Genomic DNA, 12,952 nt, shown 5'->3' with positions numbered 1-12,952 from the left:
TGTTATGAATCTCGAGCAAGGCAAGACGTCTAGGCGTGATGTCACGAACTGGGGGCGGGACTTTCTGAAAATGCCCAATTCGCAGCTCAATTTTTTTGCAGTTTTAGCACATTTTAAGTCATTTTTATTAGTGTTATGCAGTTGACAAAAATATCAGCCTGCGTGTTTTGGGTATTTTAGATGCTATAAAACGTTTTTCTGATGTCAGTTAGGAAACCAAAAAATGGTGTCGGTTGTCCTTTAAGTGTCATCTGCGTCGACTGCCATCTCAGTATTTACCGATACGCAGAGCTGACATTGTTACCTAAAATATAGCCCTAACATGACAAACATCAGTTAGATAGTTTTTAGAGCATTCCTGACATGCTGCTCTGCTTCACTGTACTTCATATTATGTACACATGCGGCTGTCAGAGTGCAGTGCAAGCATCTGCTTGATTTAGATTTGTTTTTCACTTGATTGCAATAAGTGTTTTCCCGCATGCTTGGATTTATTGCATATGATAACTTGAGCAAATTATGTGAGGGTCTGCGATTAATCAAGAAGTTGGCAACTGTTTGAGGTAAGGTCTTGGCCTTCTCTTGATGAGAAGCTAAATGAATGCCAGCTTTTGTTGCACTCGCATCCTCCTGGCCTCCTCGACACCGTACCTATTTTGGGGTTAAATACACCTCCATACATCTGTTGACTTGCACTTCACCCCGAGGCACCTGTTTATGTAGTGGTTAAGATGGGTCAGTGTCGAAAAACGAGTGCTGACAAGCACGGCTTTGCTGGGAAATGGGGGGAACGGGCCTCCCCCTCCGTATCGCATGTGTGTATGTGTTGGTGCTTGAATCCTCATGACAGGAAGTCAGCAGGAAATGGAGGGACTTCCACACCACTGTTTACTTTTACATTTAAGCAAGAAAATGTGTGGTTTCATTATAAACAGATATGCAACTACTGAGCAAAGGAGAAATCTCACTGACAAGGAAATTAGTCGGATACGTATACAGTAAGAACATTTTCCTTAGCACAGAATTTCCTTATGTGGCGTTCGCTGTATGAATATGTAAATGTTGACCTGGCAACAAATTATTCTCATTTTTAATGGTTTCTTATGGGAAACCTATTTAGTTCGTAGGCTGACGTATCATTGTATTTTGTCTTTTGAGGCACCAGTAACTTACGTGTCGCAATCAACTCGCCTGCATTGTCCTGTTGCGTAATGTTTTTTTATCATACTGTACCGTTGCATTTAGCCTACTCCAAGTATTTCTTGAATTCTTATCACTATATACAGTAAAGTCTCGTTATATCGATATTCAAGGGAGTCCGAAAAAATATCGATATAACCGGGACTATCGATATATCCGACCCTGTTTGCATGTAATTTTCTCCGTGCGTGCATAGAAATAGTATCGATATAACCGGGACTATCGATATATCCGATATCGATATAACGAGACTTTACTGTATCTTTCTTTGCTCAGTTTAATACACTTCAGTCTTTCTTCTACGCTCATAACGATGTTTGGATGCCATGATTATAGAACTTGCTGATGAGAACTACCTAATACAACTGCGACACTACACTAAACAACGCGTAATTTCGAAAGTAAGCTCATGTGTAACCAGGGGATTTCCCATCATCCTCTGCGCAGGTAGCCGCAACTATGTCACCTGGAAGAAAAATGGCGAAACGGACGTTTTTTTTCCATATATCGAGCATGAAATTACACAATTTGGCATGCATTGTAATTCCGTATTCCAGATTCATACATATGATTTTTTTTTCCGGAAGGAATTTCCGTTTGACAGAATTCCTTATGAGAGAATACAGTAAAGTCTCGTTATATCGATATCGGATATATCGATAGTCCCGGTTATATCGATACTATTTCTATGCACGCACGGAGAAAATTACATGCAAACAGGGTCGGATATATCGATAGTCCCGGTTATATCGATATTTTTTCGGACTCCCTTGAATATCGATATAACGAGACTTTACTGTACTTACTTTATATCACAAAGAATGGCAATGTTTTGCTTTATTTTATTGTTTGAAGCTTTCTATTCAAAGCCAATGTGATGTGTTGTAAAAATTAGCTCTTTGCCATTTAGATTCTGTGAGGATCCACAAATTGTTCCTTGATGTAAAATTTCAACGCAGTCAAGTAGTTGGTCTTTGTTTCTTATAGGACTGCAGTTCTTATGACATCAATGGAGAACACTTATGGTAGGCTCTTTGTGCTGCACCCGGATTGTCTCACGCTAATGATTCTTACAGGAGATGTGCTTGTTAAATAAAGTATGTTTGATGTCGTTCAAAGAAAGACCCACAAACATACTCCCGTTTGCGTCGAGAGCGATTTCTCGCAAACAACTAGTATAATCGCAAAAGCCGGAAAAACAGCCATCATCACTTTAACATCATTACCTGCCCCTCCTGTCATTCACCTTCTTTCATCTTTCTATCTGTAAAACTCTCTCACTCTTCCTTGTTTATTTGATACGAGTTGTGAAGATAAGTTAGGTAGGGGGGTGGCGGTGTGCTCAGGATTTTTGTTTACAGTAAATCACAATCGTGACACATCTTCTGCTTTTTGAGCTGTGTGAGAAACAGAAACACACTTCTCCCAAACTGAAATCTGCTCCCTTGTTGCATCGCCATCCTCTATCCCTCATCCAACGCAGCTTTCTCACACTCCCCCATACCCACATGGAGACTTTCCCTTGTTTCCCAAAGGCATCGGACTATTACCTGGAAGCATATCCATTGTTCTTCGACTCTGCGTGCCTCGTGTTAACACCGGGAGCCTGCGCCCCCAGGCCACAAAACAAAAGACGAGCCGAAAGTTCTGATTGGGTAAAAGCAGCAGGTTGAATGCAGACGTGCAGCATAACAAACCACGCGACAGAATGTAAACACTCTTGATGTCTGACGTTCTGTCTGTATCTCAATTACATGCACATGGAGTGTTTGCACTTGACTGGACCCGAGGCCATGAATCAATGGGAGCAAAGCTGTTAAGTGTTTGACCTCTGAGTCTGGCTGTTGTGCGTCAGCAGGTATTTTCACTCATAATATCGCCAGAAGGGAAGAAGAGCCCGCACACACACACACACAAAGACACGCACACACAGACTGCTTTCAATCCGATCACATATATCGGAAATTGAGGCTCGTCATCCGACTGACATTGAATGAAAATGATCGGATTTTTTTTCAGTTTTTTCAGTTTTTTTTTCAGTTTTTTTCAGTTTTTTTCAGTTTTTAGGTGCAATATTGCCACTTGCCATTATATAATACAATACATATTGATTTATATAGCGCTTTAACAACAGCTGAAGCTGTAACAAAGCACTTAACATGGACAGCTATCATATACAGTGATACCTCATCTTATGAAAATAATTGGTTGCCAGAAAGTGTAAGGCAACAAGTTCGTCTGCCAAACATTTGTTTCCCATAAGAAACCTTTAAAAATGAGAATAATACATTCCCAGATCCCCATAAAACATAATTTGTTACTAAATAAGCCTTAAAACTACACAAAACATACCTTATTTTAGGTATAATAAATGTGCTATTGTATTGTAATTAAAGAAAGAAACTGTACTATATAATAAAGTCATTTTATTTATCTTTGTGATTGTAGTTGTCACTGCATGACAAACTTCCAGGTTGCCTCTTGATGATATCCTGCGATAATATCCTCACTCACACTGTCCCCTGCTAGCTGTTTTTTGTTAATCCACATCAACAGAAGTTTTTCAACCTCTTCTATTGCCTGAGACCGTTGCTTAGACAAAACAGAAACACCCTTAACCACACGTAGCAATGGTCGACTTAGCATACTGGTCGTGGGACACTAAGTCACACAAACGCACACCTCGTTCGTGTTTCTCGACGATCTCCTTCTTTTGTTCGACCGTAATTTTGTTTTGTGTCCTCTTCGGCTGAACACTAGCCTGTGGTGGGGTCTTTTTCGGTCCCATTCACTCAAGGAAAGGGGTGATGAAAAACTACTCCGTCAGCCACAGTAGTGCTGTTCGACCGTGTGGTTTGGTGTTCTTCCGCCGAAAACGAGTCCGCCAGCCACCGTGGCGCTCCATGTGGTTTGGTTCGTTTGCCGAAAACTAATTCGTATGCCAAGATTATATTCTCACGAATTGAATGTTCGTAGAAGCGAAAAATTTGTTAGCTAAAGTGTTCGTAAACTGAGCTATCACTGTACTCCAGTGCCTCGGTTTTTGTAAATTTTCACTCAAATTCCAGAACCCACAGAATATTTAGTTTTAGGACTACATAAACATAAACCTTAGACTCTTTTCATTCATCAGAAAAATAGAGTTCATTTCTAAATGAAATGGGTCTGGAGTTATATGAGCTTGAAATGGGGACATATGTACAAAATACAATGCAATGCATACGTAATGGTTTATATAGCACTTTAACAACAGCTGAAGCTGTAAAAAAGCGCTAACATGGACAAAAAGCAAATGCTTCTCCCTTGTGGAAGGGAAAAAGCATGGCCAGTGGTCTGGCCAGCACTTTATCGGCACCCGCCCTGCAAAAAAAAAAAAAACCTGAATACATTCGAGAATGGCAGTGAATGAGTTAAAAAGAGGTGTTTTGTTCTTTTCTATTGAATCCGGTTTCCGAATTTTAATCATATGTAACTGAAGTACATGCTCAAATGTATTTACTTTCTAACTGTATTACAATACTATATCAACATGTATTACTCCACCATTTGCGTTCCCGTGGTGGCAGGCCCTTGAAAGGGGGCAATCCAGTGGTACAATGACATTGAAGGAAGTTGCATAGCATTGCTCATGTACAATGAGAGAGGAGCAAAAAGGCTGTATACTCATTCAATTAGTGGCGCTCGCCTGGAGTAATTACTTCTCCTCACCTTAATTCGCATGTAAATTTGCGATGAGCACTGCACTATTTTTAATAGAATTTAGCACCACTTTGACTGGAAGCCAGTGCCGCGTGCACGCCAGAGGAGGTTTGCGTGTCTTTGAGTGTGTGTGTGTGTGTGTGTGTGTGTGTGTGTGTGTGTGTGTGAGTGTGTGTGTGTGTGTGTGTGTGTATGCATAATGACAAGTTTGTGTTATGGGCGTAATTGTAGGTGAAAGAAACATCCTTCCTGAGATTTGACCAAGGAGGCAGGCGGCAAAAGGGGCGGAGCCAGTGTCTGAAACTCACGACAAAAGTTAGTGGACACCCGGGCAGACAACTCTGAAAAGTTGCCGGCCCGGCCATAAAGTTGCCTGCCTGATTTTTCACAACTTAAAACAATTTTTCACAACTTAAAACACATAAATCAGAATCAGAATCAGAAAATAATAATAATAATAATAATAATAATAATAATAATAATAATAATAATAATAATAATAATAATAATAATAATAATAATAATAAAGATGTTTAACCGCCCCAAAAATAAAAACATTGTTGCGAAGTTTAAAGGTTTTTTTTTTAAATTAAGGAAGTACCAACCACAAATGCTCCCTTGCCTAATTTATGGTAAATATACCTTGCTGAAGATTTTGCTTCAGTTGCCATTTGTCGTCATGGTGTACAATGCAACGTGTGACTGCTCAAAGTGACGTGGACTCCGCTTTCTCAGCGGCTTTCAAAACTCTGAAGTACACTTTTTAGTCAGGGTGTAGTCCGAAGCAGGCTTCTGATTGGCTGCCGGTGCCGAGTATGCAAATTTCCAAACGTTCGTTTGACAATTTGCTTTTGCTTTATTGAATAGAACAAAAAAATTTTTTTTTTTTTTTCTTGAAGAAGTTGTCGGCCGTTCAGGCCGAGACGTTTTGAAAGTTGTCCGCCCGATGTAAAAGTTGTACGCCCGGGCCACCGGGCAGACGCTATTTCAAACACTAGCGTAGCCAACAAACAAGGTTCTCAAACTCTCCAGATAAGATCTGCGGTGGGAGCTGACTGCTTCAGTGTTTCCTGTGGGAACATATTTAGAGGGCTCATTTGTCTAATATTAATTCTCCAACTGACACAATGCGCCCACACTTCTGCCCTTTTTGTATGTGAAAAATACAATGGTGGGCTGTATATATCATACCAGAAACTAACTTCAGGAAATACTGTCAACTGTTTGAGTTTTTACCATGATTCATTATATGGGGTCAGAAGTCGCTCTTTCGCACCACAGAGAAGATTAAACTACAGAAGCATTTACGACCTTTCTTAGTTCTGTCCATTTTTCCTTAAAAAGTCCGTCTTGAAAATGGCTTTAACAGTATATATGCAACCAAATCCATTTCTTCTCGTCCTTCAGCCATTGTGGGTTGACAAAACTTCTAATACATCGACACAAAAATATATTTTCTTATGCAGCTCGCTACAGATGCAGTGTGCTAGCTCTGTCCAGAATGCTATTATCACTCATGACTAGTGATACTATGATTGGCTAGTGATTCGCCAATCATGTGACTAGCCTGTAATAGTTTAAATGTCATTTCCAGCACCTTCCAGCAGGCCGTGGGTTGCCAACTCGAACTCTCATTGGTGAAAACAACAGTTTCATCGACATTAATTTTTATAGTGCAGGGTCCGCAGAACTGATTGTGAAGGCGTCCAGGTAGATTTCTGACCTTGGTAACAAATGATGGCTGAAATGTGATTGGTGAAATGCATGAATACGAAAACACACACCTGGAAGGAGCACAACGGGAAAAGCAATGAAAGCAAGCTGAAAGACAAATTGGAATTATTTAATAAACTATTATGGACAAAATATCATTAAAATTATAATTCACATTAGTCTGTGATTCAGATCTTTTTAGGCCAGCAGAGAAGGCCTTGCAGGCCCTGATGGCCCGCCACTGGAAGAATGCCAAAAGCACCTCAGCTATCCTTTTCATGCACTATTCTATCGTGTGTTTGTTTCTCATTAGTCCGAAAAACGAAATTCAGGAGCAATAATCAGTGGCATTGGAAACAAGTCCAATCACTATCCCCCACAAAAAAATACACATTTTATTTCAATTCCTTCAAAATAAAGAAAAAAAGCAGCGTTTTAATGCACACAAACAGGTAGACAAGATTAAAATGTAAGTCCCTAACACTGCTGCTATATGTCACTCCTCCATCCCCCCACATTGATGTCCTTCTGCTAATAGATTAGCTACTCAGATAATTGTCTAATTAGTCTGCTAATTACCTTGCATAATTAGCCATTTTAGGATATTGTTCAGGATAAAGCATATCGGTCCCTGTCAAATAACCCCAATAGCCATTTCCACGCTGTAGATCTCTCTGCCTGCTGTGGACACATAAATCGATGCTGTGTCTTGGTGTCACTATTTGCCTAAAGATATCGTAGTGTCGCTATTTGCCTGAAGATAGATGAATGGTCAAAAGGTATTAAAAAAAGAAAGTGATCCATGGATAACAATAAAAAAAACATTTTTTCAACAGTGCGGGACTAAATCCAATCAATACTGGCAGGCCACCACATGCCATGACTGACAAGATCACACGTAACCATGATAAGATGACATCTGGAATGTAACATTTTTTGCTGCTCTCACAATATGAATTGTTTTTTTTTTTTAATTTGAGTCTAGTCTACTTTCATTAAACAACAGAGTACAGAGGGACATGCATACCTGGGCAACTGCTCCTTATACCCTTGATCCCCTAAGTGCCTTTTTGCAAAAACGGTAAACTATAAAGTTAAAAAGCAGTGGTGCTCCATCAAGGCCTGCAAAGCCTTATATATACAGTAAAGTCTCGTTATATCGATATCGGATATATCGATAGTCCCGGTTATATCGATATTATTTCTATGCACGCACGGAGAAAATTACATGCAAACAGGGTCGGATATATCGATAGTCCCGGTTATATCGATATTTTTTCGGACTCCCTTGAATATCGATATAACGAGACTTTACTGTATTATATTTTGTCCATGAATTCCAAATTGTCTTTTAGCTTTCTTTCATTGCTTTTCCCCTGTCGCGCTGCTTCCAGACGTGTTTTCGTATTTAAGCATTTAACCAATCACATTTCAGCCATCATTTGTTACCAGGGTCAGAAATCTACGCATCGTGAGGAGAGCTGAGAAGATCATCTGTGTCTTCCCCCCCCCTGCCCCCCTTCAGGACATTTACAACAACCACCTCACCCGCAGAGCCACAACAACCACCTCACCCGCAGAGCCATCAGGATCGTTGGCATCGCATGTGGAGTTAGCATGTTCTCCCCGGTACTGTGTAGGTATCTACAGTTTTCTCCTACATTCCAAAAATTCATTGCAGGTGGATTGAAAACAAAACTGTCACGAGGTTGGACTGTGAGCGTGGATGGTTGCTCATGTCTGTGTGCCTTGCGATTGACTGGCAACCAATTCAGGGTGCCCTCCGCCTACCGCCTGAAAACAGTTCGCTCGAGCGTTAACCTTTGTGAGATTAAGCGGATCAGAAAATGGATGAATGGGAATGTGTCTCTGGGAGCTTGAATCATAGTGAGTCATTCCTAACACCTGAGTATTTCTGCACAGGGGCTTTCCCCAATGGTCCTCGGCACTGCCACAAAGATGTGCTAGCAGCTGGTCACATCCCTTGAAAGCAAAGATAGTGTCTTTGAAACCCAAGCACAATCTTGGAAAGAGTGGGCCAAAGTGTGTTTAATACTACGCGAGGAGACTGTTTATTCATTTGTGTACGTTTTCTGTGAACTTTATTTGCAGTGAAAACAGGCCATGCATGGCATTCTCCACTGTGTATACGGGTAAGCATGAAGGCCGATCTCAAGGGGAGGGCCGGGGGGAGCTCTTCTGTATGACTTTACAGACGCTCCCCAACTTACGTACGAGATACGTTCCAAACGTATCTCGTCATAAGGTGAATTCGTTCATAAGTTGCTTCAGTGCTATATTTTGCATGCAATGTATATTTAAGGCTTATATGAGTATGTTTAAGGTTTGTTTAAGTAACCTGTATGGGTTTGTACTGAAAAATAAAAATTTATGTTTGTAAGTACATTTCTGGGCAATTTTTCTTTACTGATCTCTTGTGTCTTGTACATCCAATATTACAAAAGCTTGTTCTACTTGTGCTGTACATGAATGCACATTTTAATTGCAGTTAGCACAGCAACACACAGCTGCGTTGTATGGCGATGCCACCTGTTTTTGCTTGTGTGGAAATCCCCAGCTCCTCAGGCCTTGCTGGGCAACACGGTGACTCACTGATAATTTCAAATGAGTGGTTTGTCCATGTCTTGTGTGCATGCGTGCCTGCGTGTGTGAACACGGTGCAGTTCAGGCGAGTGTGTTTGGGTCATTCCGTTTATTGTCAACATTTCTGATCTAAATCAACACCAAAGAGTGGATCCTCTCTCATCACTCCCGGCAAACTACCGTATTTTCCAGTGTATAAGGCACACTCCCAATGAATGGTATGTTTTCAAACGTTTCCCAAATATAAGGCACACCGGACTATAAAGCGCACCTTCAATGAATGAAACATGTTTTCCTAATATTATAGATTAATATATAAAAGTTTCCCAAATATAAGGTACACCGCATAATGCGCTACAGTAGAGGCTGAGGTTACGCACTACTTCTCCAGGAGGAAATGGAGTCGGCGGCTGCCGACATTAGTTGAAACACCTATTGTGGCTCAATATGACTTCACCTATAACGCGCATGTGCGTATACGGTGCAGGGTCATCTTTTCAGGAAAATGAAGGCTTTTGGGTGCGCCTTATACACCAGAAAATACGGTAATTATTCATGCTACACCTTTCTTCATGATAACTTGGCTTGTCCAATCGTACCCTTTCAGCTGATTTGGCTAAATTTAGTTATTCAGTCATCTAATAATAAATGGAATCAAATTAAAGATTCACAATGGGCGGAACAATCCCGCTGTTAGCACAAAGACAAGATAAGGCCAAGGACACAGATACTATCAGACGCTTTCACAATAGTTTTGTCATAACCGCACCGCATATGCACCCGACACTTTAGTTAGGCCCTAGTGCATTTGATCTGTCAGTAAACACTCAAACCTCTGGCTCGATATACCACAACATATAACACTGGCCTTCAAAAATGTACTTAGGAGAAATTTGAGAGACTATGGGATACCTGGAAAAAAAATATGTCTGTGTATGTTGTGTATGCCTTGTATGCTGTTCATGTGTTTGTTTCATCTTGGCAGACTTTTACTCTTGGTTTTTCTTTCGATACTTTGTATTTTTCTGTTCAAATGATTTTACCGTTTTAGATTTTGTTCCTGTTGACTTTATTTTAATACAATTTCTCAAATACAACCTGCCGCTCCCTCCCGCCTGATTTTTTTGGGATCCACAACTTCCATCACCAACTTGCAAACCGTGACACACGTGGCTTGTAGCGGTTTTCTTGTAGCTTTTGCTTTATTGAATAAAACAAACATCTGATTTGAAAATAATCACTTTTTTTTCTTGAAGTTGTCGGCCAGACGTTTTGAAAGTTGTACGTCCGACGTAAAAGTTGTATGCCCCGGGCCACCGGGCAGACGTTATTTCGAACACTGTTATTATTCTTATTTTTTTCTTAGTTCTATTTTTAATATCATTTAACAATTTAAAGAAGCCTTTACAATGAAAAATTTGTGAGGACCGATCAAAAAGTTCTCACTAGTCATAATGTCCTCACTTCGCATGGTATTAAATCATCGTGGTCCTCACAATAATAGCCATACAAACACACATACACACACACACACACAATAGACACCTGATTTTGTAACTTTTTAATAATTGAAAGAACTCTTTACAATGAAAAATTTAGGAGGACCAACCAGCAAGTCCTTACTCGTCGAAAATGTCCTCATTTCTCATGTTATAAAATCATCATGGTCCTCACAAAAACAGCCATACAAACACACACACGCACACATGATATACAGTAGTGACTGGCTCTTAGATACGTGCTACTGGATTGATTCAAACTCTTTTACCTGCTAAATTACTTACTATCGACTGAGTAGGGTAATGTCAAGAAATAGTGAGCAGAGTGAGCAGGGCTGTGGGGAGCAGTTTGTGTGGGCTGAAAGTAATGGCACTCCCCAATATCCAGGAGCTGTCCTCACAGTCTAAATGTCATCCAGAGTAGAGAAAAGGAAAAACTACACATGGACCAAAATTCCGCATGTTTTCTTCTAGTAAATTATAATTTTCTTTGACACGCCTTGCCAATGTTGTTCAAAACCTCGGCTCAAACAGGTATATTCCTTTTTTTCCTGCAGGAAAAAAAGTATAATAGTGGTCCCCTCTTCAGCCTCAAGGGAGCACACTTTAAACCCATAGAGAGTTCAGAGGCTAATTGGATATATCACTGAGAAAAACATTTAAAATCCCAAATCAATACCTGCCTCTTTAATGCTTTTTCCCGAAGAAGTGCTCTTTTCTATTGCTGATGACCACCCCTCTCTCTTTCCACTCACACCCATCGTGCTGTACAATCCTTCACTGCCTATGGGGGCCAAGGGATACGTATTGGAGTCAATGAGCTAAGGGCGTGTGCAGGCCAAAACTTAGTGAGGCCCACGGGGGTCTTACAATTGATATATTGATATGTGCCTGGTGATGTACATTTGAAATAACATTTAAGTGAGAATTTCGTGCAAGACAAGAGTGGGTCGGTGCAACAGGACCTAAACGACATACCAAAAGGCACTGTGTAAATAGCTACATGTCAAACACAAAGAAAAAAACAGATTGTTTTGTGAGCATTGATGTGTTTGCCTGTGTTGTTCCAGGTCAAAGTAGAGCTTTTTTGCACAATAAATCTATAACATTTATTTTACGTCTTCTACAAGCTAAATGTTAAAAGCAAACGCGAAGATGGAGCATCCACTGATGAAAAAGACTGTCTAAAATCTCCTATCCTACATAGATCCGCTTCAATTCCAAGCCACGACAGTTCCACACACGCATCGGCGCTTTGCGCTGAACTTCCTTTCTTCTTATCGCGGGCTCCTCATACTATGCATTCATCCAGTCGCAGACTGTCCAACAGCACAGAAATTTCTGCTGAACAAAGCGGGGCTGTGAAAATGCTGCCCATTACATATGCAAAAAAGCACAAAGCAAGAAAAATCAAAACCCGAACATATTCAAGAATGGGGATCTACGTCATATTTTCAATTCCGGAATAAATTTGTGAATGGCAGTGAATGAGTTAAAATGTATGAGAATGCATAGCAGCTCTGCTCGAACTTTCCAAGTTTCTATGCAGTGCCAGCCGTATTGCCTTTGACATAGTTTCATATCCAGAAAAACAGGAAGCGGGGATGACTTTCTTGCACTTCTGTCCCAGCAGCTGAAGTTAATATGACCCTCGATGTGCATCGATGTACTTACTGTACATGTCTGCTTCTTCATGTTTGTGCTTCAGTGCACGTCACAAAGTATTCCAACTCCTTCTTGCCCATATTGTTGTTGTTTGTCATGTTACAGTGACAATGACTCCCTCTTTTCTGCCCACGTAAAACGTTTTATTCCGGGCATGAAACAAAAGGTCCGGGCACTCTTGGTCATCAAGTGGAAGTCGATCATAGAAAGTGTTCCCCATTTTTTTTACAGACATGTTGCATTGGACATTGTGTTTATGTTGGAGAGCGTCCGAACTTTTTTTTTACCGCTTCACCTCCTCGTCCCTTCTCCCGTTACCTTTCCTCTCCTGTCAACTTCCCTCCTCCACTTTCTCACCCCCCCATCCCCCGATTTCCTTCCTCTGTTTGCTTTTGCTCCCTTGATTCACTTTCAATGCCAACTTTTCAATGAAAAAAAATAGTCATTTTGAATGATGAGCGAGCTGTAGTATTTTCCGCTCTTGCTCGACTTTGGTCTTTTTCTTCGATGCTACCATACACACACGCACACACTGAGAACCAATACATTTTTATGAATAATTTGGTCAGTCC

General features: G+C 40.6%; 1 long non-coding RNA gene across 1 annotated transcript; it reads left to right on the top strand.

The window, feature by feature from the left end:
* The first annotated feature begins 963 nt into the window (after nucleotides 1-963).
* LOC148902784 (uncharacterized) lies at nucleotides 964-5,215 on the top strand. The gene is made up of 3 exons (XR_016114902.1): nucleotides 964-998; nucleotides 2,736-3,058; nucleotides 5,131-5,215. It is a non-coding gene; the product is annotated as an uncharacterized LOC148902784 (long non-coding RNA).
* The last annotated feature ends 7,737 nt before the right edge of the window (nucleotides 5,216-12,952 follow it).

Source organism: Hippocampus bargibanti, linkage group LG01, assembly GCF_051943395.1.
Source record: "Hippocampus bargibanti isolate YZ-2025 linkage group LG01, ASM5194339v1, whole genome shotgun sequence".
Taxonomy (NCBI): Eukaryota; Metazoa; Chordata; class Actinopteri; order Syngnathiformes; family Syngnathidae; genus Hippocampus; species Hippocampus bargibanti.
This window is presented reverse-complemented; position numbering and strand designations above follow the sequence as displayed.